The 18,575-nt window shown below is 52.5% G+C and overlaps 1 protein-coding gene across 2 annotated transcripts in view; it reads left to right on the forward strand.

The window, feature by feature from the left end:
- The window catches only part of LOC106899293 (transforming protein p68/c-ets-1), a 90,063-nt gene that overhangs the window by 47,487 nt on the left and 24,001 nt on the right, over positions 1-18,575 (forward strand). The window lies entirely within an intron of this gene.

The raw sequence follows: 18,575 nt of genomic DNA on the forward strand, positions 1-18,575 counted from the left end.
TTTGGGACCTCTGACCCCAAAAGCTGTTGAAGAAAGGCTTGATGAGAGCTGGTTTTAGGGGAAACTGAGGCACAGTGGCCCCATCACACTGCAGCGGGGATGTGGGAGCATCCCCCGCCGTCTGCTCCAGGTCTCCCTCTACTTGTGGTATTTTGGTTTTATTTAAGCCGTGCTGTCTCTTCCACAGCACCAGGAAGGCCAGGACCAATCAGCCTCTCGGGGTTTCCAGTTTGGGTGTACTGGTTGACTCTGATTTGGACTGGGAATTCCACTGAGGGGGGGGCGAATGGCTCAGCCCTGCATCCCTCCAGGGACCAAAGTGTCCTGTGGATGAGGGTCGTGTGTCCTCTTGGTGGCTGGACTCCTCGGCTGGGATTTCTACTGCTTCTGGGATGCACTTGGAGGTCTCCGGATGAAAACTGCTGACTAAGGGAAATCAGCACCCAGTAGATCCCAGAAACTGGGGTCGGACCCTGGGAAGCGCTTTGGGGTTTGTTTTCTGTTGCTTTTTTTCCACCCCCCGTCAGCACCATCTATCACAATAATCAAAATGTGGCTTTTTGACCCACATGAAAGTTTTTTTTTTTTTTTTTTTTTTTGTCTGCAGGTGGTTGTGCAAAACCACTTAATTTTGGTCAGTGTTTTGGAAGCAGCAAGGTTTGGTTTTTTTTTTTTTTTTTAGATTTTTTTTTTTTTTTTTCATAGGTGTCTGCATGTGTTTGTGCAAAACCACTTAATTTTGGTCAGTGTTTTGGAAGCAGCAAGGTTTGGGTTTTTTTTTTTTTTACATTTTAGCTTTGAGAAATTGTTTACCGAAACCCGAACCATCAGAAGAAACAACTTGCAAAAGCTGAGTACTCCTGGCTTTTTCCACTGGAAAATTAAAAAAAGCTGTAGCAGAACACGTGAAATTTGGGTCTTTTTGTGTTGTTTTTTTTTTTTATTTTATTTTTCCCTTTCTTTTTTTACACATTATTGTTAGAAGCGGTTTTAAAACGCAGCGCCAAGTGCTTTCTCTTTTAAAATGCTCAAGGCACGTTACCCAACCACTCCATCTCTCCAGACTGCTTCGGGAGGTCATTAAATGCAATTCCTCGTTGGGAAAACTCATTTATTCAACCCCCAGCATCAGTGGTGGGTGATGGGTGAGTCCGGCAGGTTGGTACCCAACTACAACTACTTGAAAGGACACTGTAGAGAGGTTGGTGCTGGTCTCTTCTCACAGGTAATTAGTGACAGAACGAGAGGGAATGGCTTCAAGCTCCAACAGGGTGGGTTTAGATTGAACATTAGGAAGGAATTTTTCACTGAAAGAGTGGTCGGGCATTGGAACAGGCTGCCCAGGGAGGGGGTGGAGTCACCATCCCTGGCTGTGTTTAAGGGCCGTTTAGATGCAGTGCTGAGGGACATGGTGTAGGGGAGGACTTTGTAGAGTAGGGGAGATGGTTGGACTCGATGATCCCAAGGGTCTCTTCCAACCTGAACGATTCTATGATTCTATGATTTCTGACTCCCCATGCCATGCCTTGAAACCCTGTGGTGTTTCCCGGACCCGTCCTTCCCGAAGGGATGCCAAGAACTTTGAGCTTGACGTTGGAGGGTTGTCCCCTGGTTCTGGGAAGCCCGGTGCCGGCGGGGAGGTGGGAAAGTTTCTCTTTCCCACATCAGCAGTGGGGTTTCGGAGCTGTCCCGGTAGCCGTGGCCCGGCGGGGTGGGTGGTTAGTCACCGGGGCCGCTTTCCATCCCTTTAAGCAGCTCCAGATTTGAAGCTGGCTCTGAAGCTCACAACTTGAAAGGCCCCAGCCGTTGTGCCTGTTTTGCCTTCGAGCTGGATGACTCTCGCCCCTTCCCGCTTTCAAACGGCCGAGCCCCGAGCAGCCGGGGCCATATGGATCCTATAGAGTGACCTGGCTGAGTGTTGGGGGGGTGAGGGGGACATAACATCAATGGGAGAGAAACTGGGGGAGGTAGCTCTGCTCTGAGCTGGTTCTGGGCTAGAGCAGCCCTCTCCCTGCTAGCCCAAGCCTTTTGGCATCTCCCAGCCGTGATATTAGGAAAAATTAGGATATTAGGAAAAATTTTTTCACTGAAAGGGTTCTCAGCCATTGGAATGGGCTGCCCAGGGAGGTGGTTGAGGCCCCATCCCTGGAGGTGTTCAAAAGAGGGGTTGATGTAGTGCTGGGAGGTCTGGTTTAGTGATGATGCTCCTTGTTTGTTGTGTGGGTGTCTATTTTTGTCAGTGAGGTTGACGGTTGGACAAGATGATCTTTAAGGTCCCTTCCAACCTAGAAGATTCTGTGATTCTGTGATGGAGGGCTTGGCTTCCCCCAGGAGTTTGCTCCCAAGCACCCATTGAAAGCCGGAGTTAGACCTAAAAAAATGTTAAAATAAATAATAAATGAAAAAAAAAAAAAGGGAAGAAGGGGTGGGGAGACGGGGAAAAAACCTAGGGGAGGGAGATAGTGTGCCTTTAAACAGCTGTGCTCCAGCGTGTGTAACTGTCTGGCTAATCTGGTGACTAATTCGGGTGCGTTGCAGAGCAGCAGCCCAGCCGGCTGCCAAACCCGAGCCACGTCCCCGGCCGAAGGCTCCAGGAGTCATCGGGTTCCCCTCCCTCCTTTCATCCCGCACCCCAACCGGGGCGCCGTTCTTCATCCCCCCCCTCAGCTCCCCACGGCGATTTATTTACTCATCTGGAGGGCACAGCCCCAGCGGTCTCTTGACTCAGCAGTCCGGGGCCGATGGGAGCAAATTCCAGGCAAGAAATAATCTCATGACTTGTCTCGGAAAAGATTGCTCCCTAAAAGATTCCCCTAACGGTCATGGAGCGCTCCCTGCCCGTCCCCCCCGGCACGAGGCTCCCGATTTCCCAACCTCGGGGAGCCGGGGCATCCAGCCAAGGCAGCCTGGGGGCGGGGGGACTGATTGGACCTTTCTCTTTTGGGAAAAGAGGGATGGATTTGGAGATGGGGATGGCACGGGAGCTCAGAGACGATGCCTGTCCCCCCCCCAACCCAGGGCACAGGGGTGTGGGGAGCCGGGGCAGGGAGCCCAGAGCTTGGGGTTGTGTTGATTTTTTGGGTCATTCCTCCTTTTTTTTCTTTCCCTCGCTTCCCAGGGAGGGTTTTAACCTCTTATTTTGTCCCCAGGCAGTTTCAGTTCTTCCAGCAGTGCTTTTTCGTTGCCTTCAGCAGGGCTGGCACCGTGGATGAGTTGAGAATCATATTAATATTTATCACGTTGCCCGTTGGCTTATTTTCATCCTGTGTGTCTCTCTCACCCACTCTCCTCCCCATCCAGAGTCACCCCAGTCCCAATCCCCTTTTGAAGGCACTTTGGGAGGTGTGCTCCCATGCTTGGTGCCCAGGGTGGGATTAGACCGGGTTGGGAATGGAGGACTTTGGCAAACCTGCATTTTTCTGGGAGGAAGGCTTGGCCCCGTGGGCGGGCAGGGCTGCTGAGCTGACAGCTCTCATGCCTCCTCCTCAACCAGGATCAAGGATTGGGAGCACACAGCTCCTGGGGCTGTGACCACAGGGACACGGCTCTGTGTGGTCATCCTGCCTCTCTGGAAGGGTGTCCATCCATCGTGGTATCCATACTGAGATGAAGATGCCCAGGGAGAGGAACCAGCTTGTGGCTCCCGCTCCCCATATACTTTACTGGTTTCCCTCCAGCCCCAGAGCAGCAGGAGCTCGGGGCCGAGCCGCCGAGGGCAATGGGGAGACTCACACCTCCAAAGCTCCTCCAAGCTTCTTCTGGTCGGTGGAGGATTCCCGGAGTTCCTGGCGAGGCCTTCCAGCTCCCGCCTCGCTCAACGACACCCCCTCCACCCCCTCCTCCATTTATGTCTCCTCCTAATGGCCTCTTGGCCTGAGCAGCCGAATTCAATCAGCCCTTTCACCATCTGCTCCCAGGCACTTCTGCCGGGGAAGGCTCGGGGCCAGAGAGGCTGTAATTCCTTAATAGCTTCCGGATGCTGCGCTCGGGGTGGATGCGAGGGCTGTGAGTGTCTCAGCCTCTCTCCTCCCCAGCCTTCGCTGAGGTTTCCAAGCTCGGGCTTCCTCTGGGCAAATCCGAGCACCTCCAGCCTCTCTGATTTATCCCTGCCCGCCCTTCCCTCTCCCGTCTCTCCGGGCTGAGGCCAATAGGTGACATAATCCGTGTCCTGGACAGCCCTTTGGCTCTGGGATGGGGATGACCAAAGCTGATGGGGCAGCCCAGTTCAGCTTTGGCTGCCTTCCCCTAGTTCACTCCCACCTTCTGCATCTTCCCAGGGCTTTGCTTGGCCCCATCTCTTCCCGGTGGGAAGTTTCCTAGAAGTTGGAGGTGGAAAAAAAAGGCCTTCTCAGGATTGTTTGGGAAAACTTTTGCTCTCCTGCATGGGAATGCTTGATAACCTGGAGGTTGCACGGTGTAACCTGGAAGGGGGAAGGGGGAAATCCCAGGAGCTCTGTGCTTGTCCTGGGCTTCAGGAGAGCTGTGCTGCTCCCCGACCCCATGTCTGAAACGAGTTGAAGGAAACTTCAACTTCATCTTGGGGCCCTTCATCTGCCTGTTGTGCTGGGGAAAATCCTCTAGTTCCTTGCCTTCGTTTCCATGTCTGCTTAAAAATAAATAAAACCAGGAGAATCATTGCTGAGATGTTGTGAAATGTGGTTGGTTTGGCACCGGTGTTTCTGAGGCACTCTCTCCGGCGTGGGCTGGAGAGGGTTGGTTCCCAGGTTTCTCCCCGGGCTCTTTCTGGCCTCCATCACTGGAGGAGCTGGGCAGCTTGGTTCACTCTTGCATTTTTCTGGGAGGAAGGCTTGGCCCCGTGGGCGGGCAGGGCTGCTGAGCTGACAGCTCTCATGCCTCCTCCTCAACCAGGATCAAGGATTGGGAGCACACAGCTCCTGGGGCTGTGACCGCAGGGCCACGGCTCTGTGTGGTCATCCTGCCTCTCTGGAAGGGTGTCCATCCATCGTGGTATCCATACTGAGATGAAGATGCCCAGGGAGAGGAACCAGCTTGTGGCTCCCGCTCCCCATATACTTTACTGGTTTCCCTCCAGCCCCAGAGCAGCAGGAGCTCGGGGCCGAGCCGCCGAGGGCAATGGGGAGACTCACACCTCCAAAGCTCCTCCAAGCTTCTTCTGGTCGGTGGAGGATTCCCGGAGTTCCTGGCGAGGCCTTCCAGCTCCCGCCTCGCTCAACGACACCCCCTCCACCCCCTCCTCCATTTATGTCTCCTCCTAATGGCCTCTTGGCCTGAGCAGCCGAATTCAATCAGCCCTTTCACCATCTGCTCCCAGGCACTTCTGCCGGGGAAGGCTCGGGGCCAGAGAGGCTGTAATTCCTTAATAGCTTCCGGATGCTGCGCTCGGGGTGGATGCGAGGGCTGTGAGTGTCTCAGCCTCTCTCCTCCCCAGCCTTCGCTGAGGTTTCCAAGCTCGGGCTTCCTCTGGGCAAATCCGAGCACCTCCAGCCTCTCTGATTTATCCCTGCCCGCCCTTCCCTCTCCCGTCTCTCCGGGCTGAGGCCAATAGGTGACATAATCCGTGTCCTGGACAGCCCTTTGGCTCTGGGATGGGGATGACCAAAGCTGATGGGGCAGCCCAGTTCAGCTTTGGCTGCCTTCCCCTAGTTCACTCCCACCTTCTGCATCTTCCCAGGGCTTTGCTTGGCCCCATCTCTTCCCGGTGGGAAGTTTCCTAGAAGTTGGAGGTGGAAAAAAAAGGCCTTCTCAGGATTGTTTGGGAAAACTTTTACTCTCCTGCATGGGAATGCTTGATCACCTGGAGGTTGCATGGTGTAACCTGGAAGGGGGAAATCCCAGGAGCTCTGTGCTTGTCCTGGGCTTCAGGAGAGCTGTGCTGCTCCCCGACCCCATGTCTGAAACACAACGAGTTGGAGGAAACTTAATCTCAGGGCCCTTCATCTGCCTGTTGTGCTGGGGAAAATCGAGTTGAAGGAAACTTCAACTTCATCTTGGGGCCCTTCATCTGCCTGTTGTGCTGGGGAAAATCCTCTAGTTCCTTGCCTTCGTTTCCATGTCTGCTTAAAAATAAATAAAACCAGGAGAATCATTGCTGAGATGTTGTGAAATGTGGTTGGTTTGGCACCGGTGTTTCTGAGGCACTCTCTCCGGCGTGGGCTGGAGAGGGTTGGTTCCCAGGTTTCTCCCCGGGCTCTTTCTGGCCTCCATCACTGGAGGAGCTGGGCAGCTTGGTTCACTCTCTGGGGACAGGGAGGTGGAACAGCGTTGGGCTGGCACACAGCATGCAGGGATGGCCTTGTCCTTATCCCCTTCTGGCCCCAAGGTCAATGTGAAGCTGGCCCTTGATACCTTCTCTCACACAGCTTTCAGCCCAGCCAGCAAAATCCTCCCCGTTTGTGGCTGCTGGGGTCATCTGCTGCTCTGCAAAGCGCGTCTGCCTCGGGGCTGGTGGGTGGAAACACTTGATGTGCGATGGGTGAAGAGCACCCGTGGCTCTTGTCCGTGGGCTGGGACAGGGATGGTGCTCACAGAGGGGTCATTTGGTGGCATTGGTGGAGTCACAACCCTGAGGGGTGCCTGGGGAACCGAGGAGATGGGGCTGGCTCAGGCAGCAAAGCGAGGAGAGCAGGTCCTTTGCTTTGAGCATCTCTTGCCTCTTCTGTTTAGTTGGTTCTTTCTCCCCTTCCTGTTAAATGCTGCGGCGCTGAGCGATGCTGCCGGCTCAGGGAAGGTGCCTGGAGTGTGTAGTGGATGCTGTGAGCTGCTTTGGTGTCCATGTGAGCTGCTGGGGGCTGTTGTGTGCATCTGGGAGCCACTGACGGGGAGGAAGGAGACCTTCAGAGAGGAGGGGTCAAAGCACTTGCAAGTGCAAGTCTTCAGCGGCAGTAAATCCGGTGATGCAGAGAAGTAAATCCATATCTAGCGCAGGGGAATTAGAGGTATGTGAATCGTTACACTGCCTGCCATCTCTTGGCAGCTGCCAGCAGAGTTTACTATTTGCTCCGAAGAGTTATAAATAATTTGCTTGATTAAAATGATTGATTATCCTTGGTCTAATATTATTTAGGCAGAGCAAACAAGTGCTGAGATTTACCAGCCGCGCTCTGACCTCCCAACCCTCATCTGTTTGCAAAAAAGCCTGTGCAATTATTTGTTTGATTTCAAAGCTAAATACTCTAATCTCTCCTCTTCTCCTCCGGTAACTGCAAAGACAGCTGGGCAGCTGGGCCTGATAAGGGAGGACAGACCTGGAGTCCTCGTGTGCGGTGGCAGGAAGGGACAAGGTGGCGAGATGGGGACCCTGGTGGTCCCCAGATGGGACAGGGGAAAGCTCTCAGGTTCCTTCTCCTCCTCCACACGTCCTCGCCTTGCTCATCGAGCGCTGCCTGCGCTTCCTGGGCAGAGCCGAAACACTCCCTGCTGTATGAATAATAAAAAAAAAAATAAATAGAAAAGATGCTATCAAAAGCCTAATATTAGAAGAAGAAGGGCTTTCTCTGGAGAAGGCAGCGGCGGCAATCCCTCTGCAACCCACCGGGGATGTGATACGCCGCGACTTGCACCCTCCCGTTGAGCAATGGGACGCGGTTTATCGCCGCCGGGGCCGGTGTTGCCCTGAAGGGAAGGGTTGGCCACGGGAGGCTGCGGAGGTGGGGGTGGGATGGGCGGCAGGAATCTGCAGCTGCAGAGGGATGTGGCAAGCTTCGCCCCCGTACGGCGCTGCCCTGGGGCAGGCTGTGTGCTCGGGAGGTGACCCGCAGCTGCCCGGCCTCCCTTCCTCGTCATAGAATCACAGAGTCATAGAATGGTTTGGGTTGGAAGGGACTTTATCCATCATCCCATCCCACCCCCCTGCCCTGGGCAGGGACACCTCCCACCAGACCAGGTTGCTCCAAGCCCCCTCCAACCTGGCCTTGGACCCCTCCAGGGATGGGGCAGCCACAGCTTCTATTCCAGGCTTCCCCCCCCCTCACAGCAAACAAGTTCTTCCCCACATCTCATCTCCATCTCCCCTCTTTCAGTGTCAAACCCTTCCCCATCCTCCTATGGCTCCCCTCCCTCATCAAGGGATCATCCTATGGATTCCCTCCCCATTTTTCCTGGAGCCCCTTTAGGGTCTGGAAGGGGCTGGAAGGTCTCCCTGGAGCCTTCTCTTCTCCAGGCTGAACCCCCCCAACTCTCTCAGCCTGTCCTCCCAGCAGAGGGGCTCCAGCCCTTCCAGCATCTCCGTGGCCTCCTCTGGCCCAGCTCCAACAGGTCCATGTCCTTCCCGTGCTGAGGACTCCAGAGCTGGACACAGTGCTCCAGGTGGGGTCTCACCAGAGCTGGTTTGGTGCTCTCTGCGATGTGTGGAGATGTCCTGGGCTTGAGGAATGGAGCAGGAACATCCATGGACACCTTCCACTCGTGACTGATGAGCTGTTTTATTGTGTGGACACCACCAGCGTGTCTCCACAGCAGGTCCAGCCCTTCCAGCTTTAGCAAACATTCTTGGTTTATGAATGAGAGCGCTGGTGAGGGGAGGAGAGTGACTTCGATGTGGAGGGAGATATTTTGGGGGTTGAACATCATCCTAGCTTGAGGGCACTTCAGACTGCGTCTTGCCATGTGGTACCCTCGTGTCTGGCGTGACGTGGCATTGATTCAGCCTGAGGCCAGGACACAGAGAGATCAGTTTATGCAGGAGTTGGGCTGAAAAGCAAGTGAAGGTGGAGAATTCTTCGGGACGGAAGGATTGGAGGCGTTTGGCTGAGCATCTGTGTGTCTAATCCTTTCCAAAGGAGAATTGAGGCTCCTGTTTAGGACCAGTGGGCTCCCAGTAACGGGGACATCTGTGGAGTCTGTCTACATCAGAAGTGTGTTGTATCGTGGTGACAGACAACACAAATAATTGGTTTTTCTTTCTGGGCACGGAATCATTTTGTTTGGCTGTGGATATACAATGAAACCATCCTGAGCCATGAGGTCGTGTGTAGCTGCTCACAGAATTTGTTCCTCAGGTGTGTTTGAGCTGCCTCTGAGGGGCTGGGATCTCTCGGTGGGGTGATGAAAGAGCTTAACATGACTGAGGGTCCCTTGGCCCTTCTCCCTGCTGCGAGGGGACAGCGCTGCCAAGAGATCTCAGCCTTCCCTTTTCACACTTCTGGTCCTTGACAGCCTCTTCCTCCCACCACGTGCAGCCGAGTAACCTCAGCCTGGCCTTGCAAAATCTCTGCTCTCCCTTTTCTGGGAGAGGATCACAGGTGGTTTGGTAGCTCCATCCTTCCCCAGAACAAGCAGCTGGAGGCCTTGGAGCTCAGTTCCCAGTTTAAGTGCCTCTTTGTATCCCTAGATGATGAAGGAGAAGGAGATTAATATCTAGAGGAGAGAGCGAGGGCTTCTTGGATGGAGAAATGGTCAGTCCGAACTGCTTGGGTGGAATTGACCTTGGTAGCATCCCGTGTGTGCTCTTGTACCCCAGGATGAATAAATCCATGTCAGGTTACTGGGCTGCATCCTTCTGTAGGGAGGAATCCTCCGGTCACGTCACTTCTTCCTGGAAGATGCCAGAAATGGCATCATCAGCCAGAGATTTGAGGTGAGAACAGCGGAATTCCTGGTTCTAACCTTGTTGGAAAGAAATGGATGTTCTTGCGGATGGTGGGACATGCTGGGTGTGGACGGCCTGGCCCACTCTCTCCTCCTCAGAGTGCTGGAGCCCAGCTGTGGGTTTGCTTTGGGAGGGCTTGGACCATGCTCCCCGTGGCTGTGGAAACCTCCGGGGCGGTGAAGCCGGCAGGACTGGCCTCGCAGGGCTCCCAGCCCAGCCTGAGGAGAACGAGGAATTTCAAGAGGCTTCTGGTCCCAGGCGTGAGCCATTTGAATACCTCGGGCACCCTTCCAAGAAGCAAATGAGTATCTAGCTGTTTGTTTGGTGGGGATCGCTGGGTTTTGGTAGGGTTTTTTTTCGTTTTTCCTCGTTGCTGTTGAGCAATTTGAGCTTCGCTGCTGGGACCTGGGGGGTGAGGAGCTGGGTTTTAGCCGCACGTTTGCAGACCAGCATCTCCTGGAGCTGGAGCATTGATGCGGGGCAGCCCACACGGGCATGACCTGCCCTTGCTATTTACACTTGACCTCCTTCCAAGTCGGGGCTGGGTGTCCATTACAGGCTTTGCTGAGCCCACCCCGCGCTCCCGTTAGCGCCCGGGGATTAGAGCTCTTTAGCAGCGCCGTGAGCGGGGATTAGAGCCAATTATCGCCGGGGAAGCACCTCTCGGAGGTTTTCGTGGGGCAAGGGGTGTCCTCCCAGCCCCTGCTGAGGAAGGACCGAAGGCAAATGAGCCCTCAAAGGGGAGATGCTAATCCCCTCCTTGGAGGGGATGCCCTGTGATGTTCCACTGGGGAAAACGGGAGGGTGATACGGGCGATGAGGCTGAAAGGAGAGGCTGAGATTCCCCAGCAGGAGCGTTTTGGGCACGTGGAGGTTGGTCCTTGGGTTTGCAGCCTCCTGGGCTGGCTCTCACACAGCCCTGGCCCGTGGGCTCGGCCTCCTCACGGGTTTTGCACAGGTTTAATTAACCCCGGGCTCTGCTGGCTTCGGAAGAGGCTTGTGTGAGTTTTCGGTTGCGATGCTGTTACATCTAAAGTGGCAGAAGCTGTTTTGGAAGCTGGTTGAAGAGTGTTTGCCTTTGCAAGGGTTGGGGGGGACGACTTATTGTGTGTTGAGTTAATGGCTGGAGCTAAACCTCACGCAGCCCACTTTCTGCTGTTGCTTCGTCTTGATGGAAAAATCTTTTTTGCTGACTGCTTTGCATAATTTTGATGAGCGGTGTTAAACTGTGGCTGCGTTCCCCAACCTCAGAGGTGGCCGCATCTCCCCCGTGCTTGGTTTTATCCATCTGTGTGCTCCTTCCAGCAGCTGAGGTGGGGAGGATGGAGCAAAGCTCTCCACCGAGGGAAGCCCCGCATTGAGTTGCTGCAGGAAGATGAGCTGTAGATCCCATCCCAGCCTCCTGAAGCTGGGGAGACTTTCCCGTTGCCTCAAGCCCTGTGGTTTTGCTTAGCTTCATCCAGGGGTTTCTCCAGCACTTCGTTCCCTCCTCTCACCCACAGAAGCTGGGGAGCTGGCCACCAGGCTGCTGTTCCCCTGTGAGATCCTGGGACTGCAGGAGATGCCGCTTTCCCAGGATCTCCATCCAACACCCACATAATAAAGCTGGAAAAGAGAGAGAGGGAGTGGAACGGAGCCTCAACGAGGGCAGGGGGAAGGCTCAGAGGGCCAAGACTGAGATTTTGAGAGCCTCAGGATAGAAGCATCCTTTCACCTGCTGGTTCTGATGCAAGATACCCAGAGCCAAAAATTATGCTCTCTGTCTGGTTTTGCTCATGAGCTCCCCTGAGCATCCTCTTCTTGCACCCATGCAAGGGTGTCTCCATTTTACAGAGGGGTGAAGCAATTTACCCCAAAGCTCCAGGCCGAGCAGAGCATCCTGACGTCTTCACCCTCCTCTTAACCTTTCCCCTTCCTCACTCCCCGTGATGCTCTAAGTGTCCAGAGTCCGAGAACTTGGAAGAAATGCTTTTGTCGGCATTTAGGGAGGACATTTTTCAGGCCCTTTATTTAGGGGAAGAGCTCGCCCCTATGCCACACCACATCTCCATAAGAAAGCTGCTGAATGCCGGAAGAAAGCCGGCTTTGTTGTGCTTTCTGCAGCGCTAAGCAGTGTAGGCTTTCGGTTTCCTCTCTTGTTTTTTTTTTGTTTTTTTTTTTTTTTTCTTCTTGAAGCCCAGCTTTCATCTCAGAGTATTTATTTTTCACTGCTTGAAGGACCAAAAAAAAAAAAAAAAAAAAGACTTATTTTTCTTTTTCTCTTTTTTTTTTTTAAAAAAAGAAATATATTTATTTTAAATTAAAATAGCAAATGTCTGTGCCTTTTGTGCCATTCCTTGCAGAGGGAAGCAGGGCCGGTCTCTGGCAAAGCTGCTGCAGGAAGGGGAATCAAATCTCTCTACTGCCTGGTCCTCTGCCTCTCTCGCCGTGTTCTGTCCCCACATCCCCAACAAACTCCTCTCCCGGTGCTCTCCCCTTCTCCCCATCCGTCCTTGCTTCCCAGATTTCCCTCCCTTCCCTTTTTTTTCCCAGCTTTCTGTCCCGCTTTCCCTTTCCCCCCTTAATTTTGCTGCCCTTTCGGTCCGAGGAGCCCTAATTGGAACAGGCCGGCTCTTCTCCTGCTTCCTGCGTGGGAGTGAGAGGCAACGCTTGTGAAAACAGTTCAAAAGTGCAGACAAATTTTTTTGCCTAATCCTGCCTAAATAACAGGGGGCTCAGCCGGGGTTATTTCGCTGGGGTGCTGGGGGGGGGGGGGGCACCTGGGAAAAGGCAAAGCTGCCCCGGGGGGGAGCAGAGGTGCCTGGTGGTGGTGGTGGTGGTGGAAACTTGAGATGGGGAGATGGTGGCTCCACCATGCCCAAGCTGCTTTGTTGGGGAGCGTGGGAAGGGTCTCAGCTCCCGGCCCCCCTCTTCCCAAGCCTCCTCTTCTCCTGAGAAAGGTTTCTCAGCTGCTGAACCCTGCCAGCCGGGGGACTTTGGGAAATCTGCCTTGTTCCAGCTTCCCCCCATCCCTTCCTCTGCCCTGCTTTTTGGCTGGGATAGAGGGGGCTCGGGGCGGTGGGAGGATGAGCTTGGGCAGCGTTGGGCTTGGTATGGGCTGGAGATGGTGGAGTGTTGGGGCTTGGTGGTCACAGGCTCATTGTGGACACAGGGGAAATGGGTAGGAGAGCAAACCCATGGCCCTCCTTGCAGACCCGCTGAGAAACTCCTCTTGCTCCATCGTAGACATCCAGCGCTGGGGGGGATGTCCCCAACCGTGGACACCTTGAGGTGGGACAGCGTTGGTGGCTGTCATGCGTGGTGGATCTCAGGAGGATCCCAGTTGAGGTCTTTTAAGGGAGATAGGCACAAGTTTGGACACGCAGTCCCAGAGAGATGATTTTTCTTGTCTCTCTGCAAATGATGTTGGTTTGAAACCAACACACATCTTCTCCCAGACTTGTCTCCACACCTCTTCCAAGTCATCAAAGGGCCCAAAATCCTCAGCATGCTGTGGGGTTGGTCTCAGGCCCGGGAAGGGGAGGATGAGGAGGTCGGGCAGGGAGGGGGCTTTTACCTGAGACAACAGTGTCTTGGGTTCCTGCCCTTGGTGTCCATCCATCAGAGCAAGGGCAGGAGGAGGCCACCGGGTCAGCTGGCTCTACTCTGACCCATCCATTTACGCCCAGGCCACCGGGCAAAATAGTGGGGACCGGACAAGGACACACTGGGGCTTTTGATGGGAAAAAAAGTGAGTGGCCGAGGGGAGCTTTAGAGAGGCATTGACCCCGAGTGGAAACTCGGGTGAAAAATGACTTTACTCCCATCCTCCTGCTCAGAGTGTCTTTTTTTTTTTTTTTCCCTTTACTGCCATTTATTTTGCTTATGCAGTCAGATGCTAACGCTTTGGCGTGCAGCGGAGTCGCTTGCGTTTTAAGGTCAAAATCCCTAAAGTTTGTAAATCGCAGTCCTTTAAAAAGATCAAGATGGGTAGAAACAGTTTATACACGCGGAGCCTGGCGAGAGCAGAGCGGGAATGTGGCTGGGAGATGAACTCGGTGATCTTGGCCCCTTTGTCCCTTTGCTGGCTGCTTTTCTTCTCCCAGGCCCCACGTCTCCTGATGCAACACCTCGCATCAGTGGGGCGGTGGGGTTTGGGGCAGATCCCCCATAGCTTAAAACCCATATAGGGATGCAGCAGGGTGAGAGTTGTTATTATCCTCTTCTCTTGCTAAAGTCCCATCCCTAGGGATGTCAGGGAGCTGGAGGAAAAATAGAGGTGGGGTCTGAAACTGAACCCTCAGATCTCTCCTTGCTTTGGAAAGCTGCAGCCAGATGGGTAGATGTCCCTCTCCGCCTCCCCACCGTGCAAGGCAAACGACTTCTCTCTCTGCTCTGCAGATGCTGGTGACATAATTTTCCAGAGCGACTGCAAACTCCTGTTTAGTATTTAAAAAAAATCAAACCGTGACACCCTGCCTGCTCTCCCAGGAGGAAAATGGGATGCAGCTCCCCGGCGGTGCCGCGGCAGGAGGACATGGCATCTGCATGTGGCAGCCCGTGGGGATTGAGGCTTTCATGGGCGTCATTAAAAACCATCCAGCAAACCCAGGCTGGGATGCGACACCGTGGTCGCCCGGCCCCCGCTGCCATGCGGGCTTTTTGCCTTAAAAGCCTGAAATTTTGAGACTGAGCCGGAGTGTAACAGATGGGTTTGGTGCCTCTTGATGCTCCCATCCCACACGTTTCTCACGTGGATGCACGTGTGTGCTTTGGGGACAGCAGGAGGTACACACAAAAGGAAGACATTTTATTTGGGTGAGATTTGATTAAAATCTTGGAAACAGGTTTCAGATGGCAGTGAAAGCTGAAACCTGGGGGGGGGGGGAATGATGCGCTGAGGCAGGGTTGCTTTTGCTACCGCAATTCTGCTTGGCTCTGACCTTTGGGCATCCCAAAATGAAGGAGAAGGACTCATCTGCAGGCGTTGGAGACATCACCAGGGCTCCCTTCTCCTCCCTGGGAACTAAAAACCCCTCTAACCCAGCAAAGTTCCACCAGGCAGAGCCACTAAAACCCATCGTGCTCCCCGCACACTCGGAGATTAACAAAGAAAACTCTATTTCAGTAAATTCAGCGCGTCAAAACCAGCAGAGGCAGAATTTAGATTAAAAACTGTCCGACCCGTCCCCCTGCTTCTCGTCTTTTTCGGATTGCAGGGCTAAGGCTTGTCCACAAACACGTCTGCAGAGCTTTACAAACACGTTTAGCTTTACACGTGTGAGCTTTTCTATAGATGTGGGCCACTGCTGACTAAAATAAGGCTTCTGCAAGCGTTAGCAAGCTTGGGGCTTTCTGGCTGTTTTGCCTTCTGAAGAAATTTTACCCAGTAGCTACAGTCTTAACAGGAAAAAAAAGCAGACGTTTCAATGCTAAATCTGCCCGGTGCAAGATATTTGGAAGGAGAAGCCTTGAAATGCACATTTTTGGTTTATTTCGGTGTTTAAATAGAAACCCTCCTCTGGCACTTTGCTTTTTAAATTTTTTTTTAATTTTTTTTTTTTTTAATTTTGAAAATAGACCGTTTGTTTCCCCGATGACCTCGCCCTGGGAATCACTTTTAAGTCTTCCCTGTTTTGACATGTTTGTGCAGAGCTCAGCGTTCACCTTCCTAAACCGAAACCTTATCCCCCGCTACTGAAAAAAAATTGATTCGAGGGTTTTGTGCAAACCCAGCCCCCCGAATCAAGAAAACAGGGGGGGGGGTGCTCAGTGATGGCTACTCCCTTGCATCTCCGAGATAAAAGTACAATTCTACACACACCTCACCTTGCCCTGGTGCTCTTCGTGGCTTCCTTAAGGAGGTCATCTCCACACGGGTTTTTTTTTTTGGTTTTTTGCAAGTGATTCAGTGTAAAAATTGGGGTTAGAAACGTTTTCTTAGCCTAACTCTGACTCATCTTCCCATAGCACCCGGGAGCAGTGAACTGCCGTTTAACCAGGCGGCGGAGGGGAGGATTCCTGGGTGGTCCCTGAAACCACAGAGCACAGAAAGCAAAGCATTAAAATGTAACATGAGGATGAAGGGAAAGGGGCACCGAACCACTTTCTCCCGGCGTTATCTCAAAGCAGCAGATGGGGAACAGAGATAGGGAGGGTGGCTGCTCGTTTTTCCATGCCCTCTCCAGCCAAATCCAGTAAATAATGAAGTGTAATTTGCCAAATAGCCTTTGAATGTATTATTTGCTTTTGAAGGTCATGATATTTCCACCGTCACAGGGAATCCTTGATTTGTGTGAGGGAATTGGGTCCTGAGAGGCTCAGTGTTGGCTCAGTTTCTAGTCCTACCTGAGCAAAGAGTCGTGCAAATCATCTCATGACTAACCTTAGAGAGAGCTACAAATAGAGGGGGTGATTTCGCATGATGTCTTTTCACAGAATCACAGAATGATATGGAGATCATAGAATATGTGATCTGGAGATCATAGACTCATAGAATCATCTGGGTTGGAAGGGACCTTCAAGATCATCTAGTTCAACCATCAACCTAACTCTGACAAAAAAACCCCATCACTAAACCATGTCTTTAAGCGCGATGTCAACCCATCTTTTGAACACCTCCAGGGATGATGCCTCAACCCCTTCCCTGGGCAGCCCCTTCCAATGCTGGATAACCCTTTCAGTGTAATCATTTTTCCTAATATCCAACCTGAACCTCCCCTGGCACAACTTGAGGCCGTTTCCTCTAATCCTGTCTCCTGTGAGTTGGGAGAAAAATCATCTAGCCATCTAGTCCAACCCCCTGCCAAAGAAGGTCAGTCCTGTCTCCTGTGAGTTCGGAGAAGAGTCATCTAGCCATCTAGTCCAAACCCCTGCCAAAGCAGGTCCACCCAGAGCAGGTTGCACAGGAACGTGTCTGGGTGGGTTTGGAATGTCTCCAGAGAAGGAGACTCCACCACCTCCCTGGGCAGCCTTTTATTTGGGGACGACAGGGGGAAAGGTACAAAGATGGAGATGGAAAAGTGGTTCTGTTTGGTTTGGCAAAGGAACCATGTTTGGTGACACTTTGCAGCATGGTCAACCTCCCCCTGTGCTGCAGAGCTCCAATTGACCCAACCCCAGACAGGGGGAAAGGTGCAAAGATGGAGATGGAAAAGTGGTTCTGTTTGGTTTGGTGAAGGAAGCGTGTTTGGTGACACTTTGCAGCATGGTCAACCTCCCCCTGTGCTGCAGAGCTCCAATTGACCCAACCCCTGGATTCCTCCTCATTGACCCAACCCCTGGATTCCCGTTTCCAAAAAAAACCCCAATATTGTGTTGTTTGGGCCTGAAGTGATGCTTGCACGTTTGGCTGTGGAGGATTTGAGTGGGGCAGGAACCCCAGACTGGTCAGACTGGAAAGAAGCTGGGCAGCTGGTGGCCAGTGACCGCAGCGCTGCCTTTATCCCTGACTCACCCTTGCATTAGGGATGCGCTCAACGTTGCTTGAAACAAGCACCCACCAGTGTTTTGTAGGTTTATTAAATCAGAGCCTAAATTAACTCAGAGCAACGGTAAGCCAGGGTGGCTGGGATTTCCACAAAACAGAGAATTCTTTGACTTTTGATGTCTATGTCCAGACATTCATGAAAACACCAAAAGAGCTCGAGCGTGTGGCCGTTTTTCCACCGAGAACAGTTTTGATTGAAAAATTTCCAATGGGTCACAGTGCTAAACCAGCCTCAGGTGGGAGATTTACATACGAGACCGATAATGTTCAGTCGTTTGAGATGGTGGTTGGATGAGGCTTCCCTTCGCTGCGAAAGATGTTTTTCAGGAATGCTTAAAATATATGAAAAAGGGCCAAACCTTTATTCAGATGGAGGAGGTTTGTTTTTTTTCCAACGGTTGCTTTTGTTTGTGAAACTCTTTGGCTACAAATACCCACCTCCTTCCAAATAAATTAGAAAAAGGAAAAAAAAAAAAGAAAAAAAGAAAAGAAAGGAAGAACTTTGCTTCTCATCAGGACTTACTCCAAGGCCTGGCTCTTGGCTTGGCCCCGTGCTCTCCCATGGGGGCGGCTGAGCATTGTTCAGTGACTCACCCCGAATCGCGTCGCTCCCTGCTACGGGCTGCGCATGATGTAACTCTGTGCTAATGTGGGATTTTCCAGCTTCTTTTGTTTTTCCCTCCCTCCTCGAATGGGTTTTCTGCCGGTTCTTCATCCTGCCTCAGCCTGCCGTCAGCTTACACGTTTCCAGGATTGCCTGTGAATCTTGAAAGTTTAATTTTTTTTTTTCGCCTTTTGCTTCTCTTTGGGCTGGGATGCTCGAAGCTGGAGTGGTGATTCAGAGATGCTCTTCTCCCTGTGTTTCTTGGTCACCCTGGTGTAGGACTCTTTACCTCTCATCACTCTCTACAACTACCTGAAAGGACTTTGTAGAGGGGTTGGTGCTGGTCTCTTCTCCCAGGTAATTAGTGATAGAACAAGAGGGAATGGCTTCAAGCTCCAACAGGGTAGGTTTAGACTGAAAATTTGGAAAGAGTTTTTCACAGAAAGAGTAGTCAGGCATTGGAATAGACTGCCCAAGGAGGTGGTTGAGTCACCATCCTTGGATGAGTTTAAGAGTTGTTTAGATGTGGTGTTGGGGGACATGGTGTAGGGGAGAACTTTGTAGAGTAGGGTTGATGGTTGGACTCGATGATCCCAAGGGTCTTTTCCAACCTAAATGATTCTATGATTCTATGATGTCTGGAGCTGCTCAGCTATCTCCCAGGCTCCAGACGCCACCTGGGGTGATGAACCCCAGCAGGCTGATGTCTGGAAAGGTCTTTGATATCACCATCGAATTTCCAGTAGCACATTCATGATTGCCTTATAGGGAGACCATATGCACCATGTCACCTACCTCACCAGACCTGGCTTATGCCCTTTTACAGGCTTATTATAAGCACAAGATTGTGTTTCTTGCATTTAAGAAGCCTGCATGGACTTGCAGGGTTTGGGTGTAGGGCTGGAGGGTCTGGATGTGAAAATTTCAGAAGAAAA

Source organism: Calidris pugnax, unplaced genomic scaffold (genome assembly GCF_001431845.1).
Source record: "Calidris pugnax isolate Ruff unplaced genomic scaffold, ASM143184v1 scaffold269, whole genome shotgun sequence".
Classification (NCBI taxonomy): Eukaryota; Metazoa; Chordata; class Aves; order Charadriiformes; family Scolopacidae; genus Calidris; species Calidris pugnax.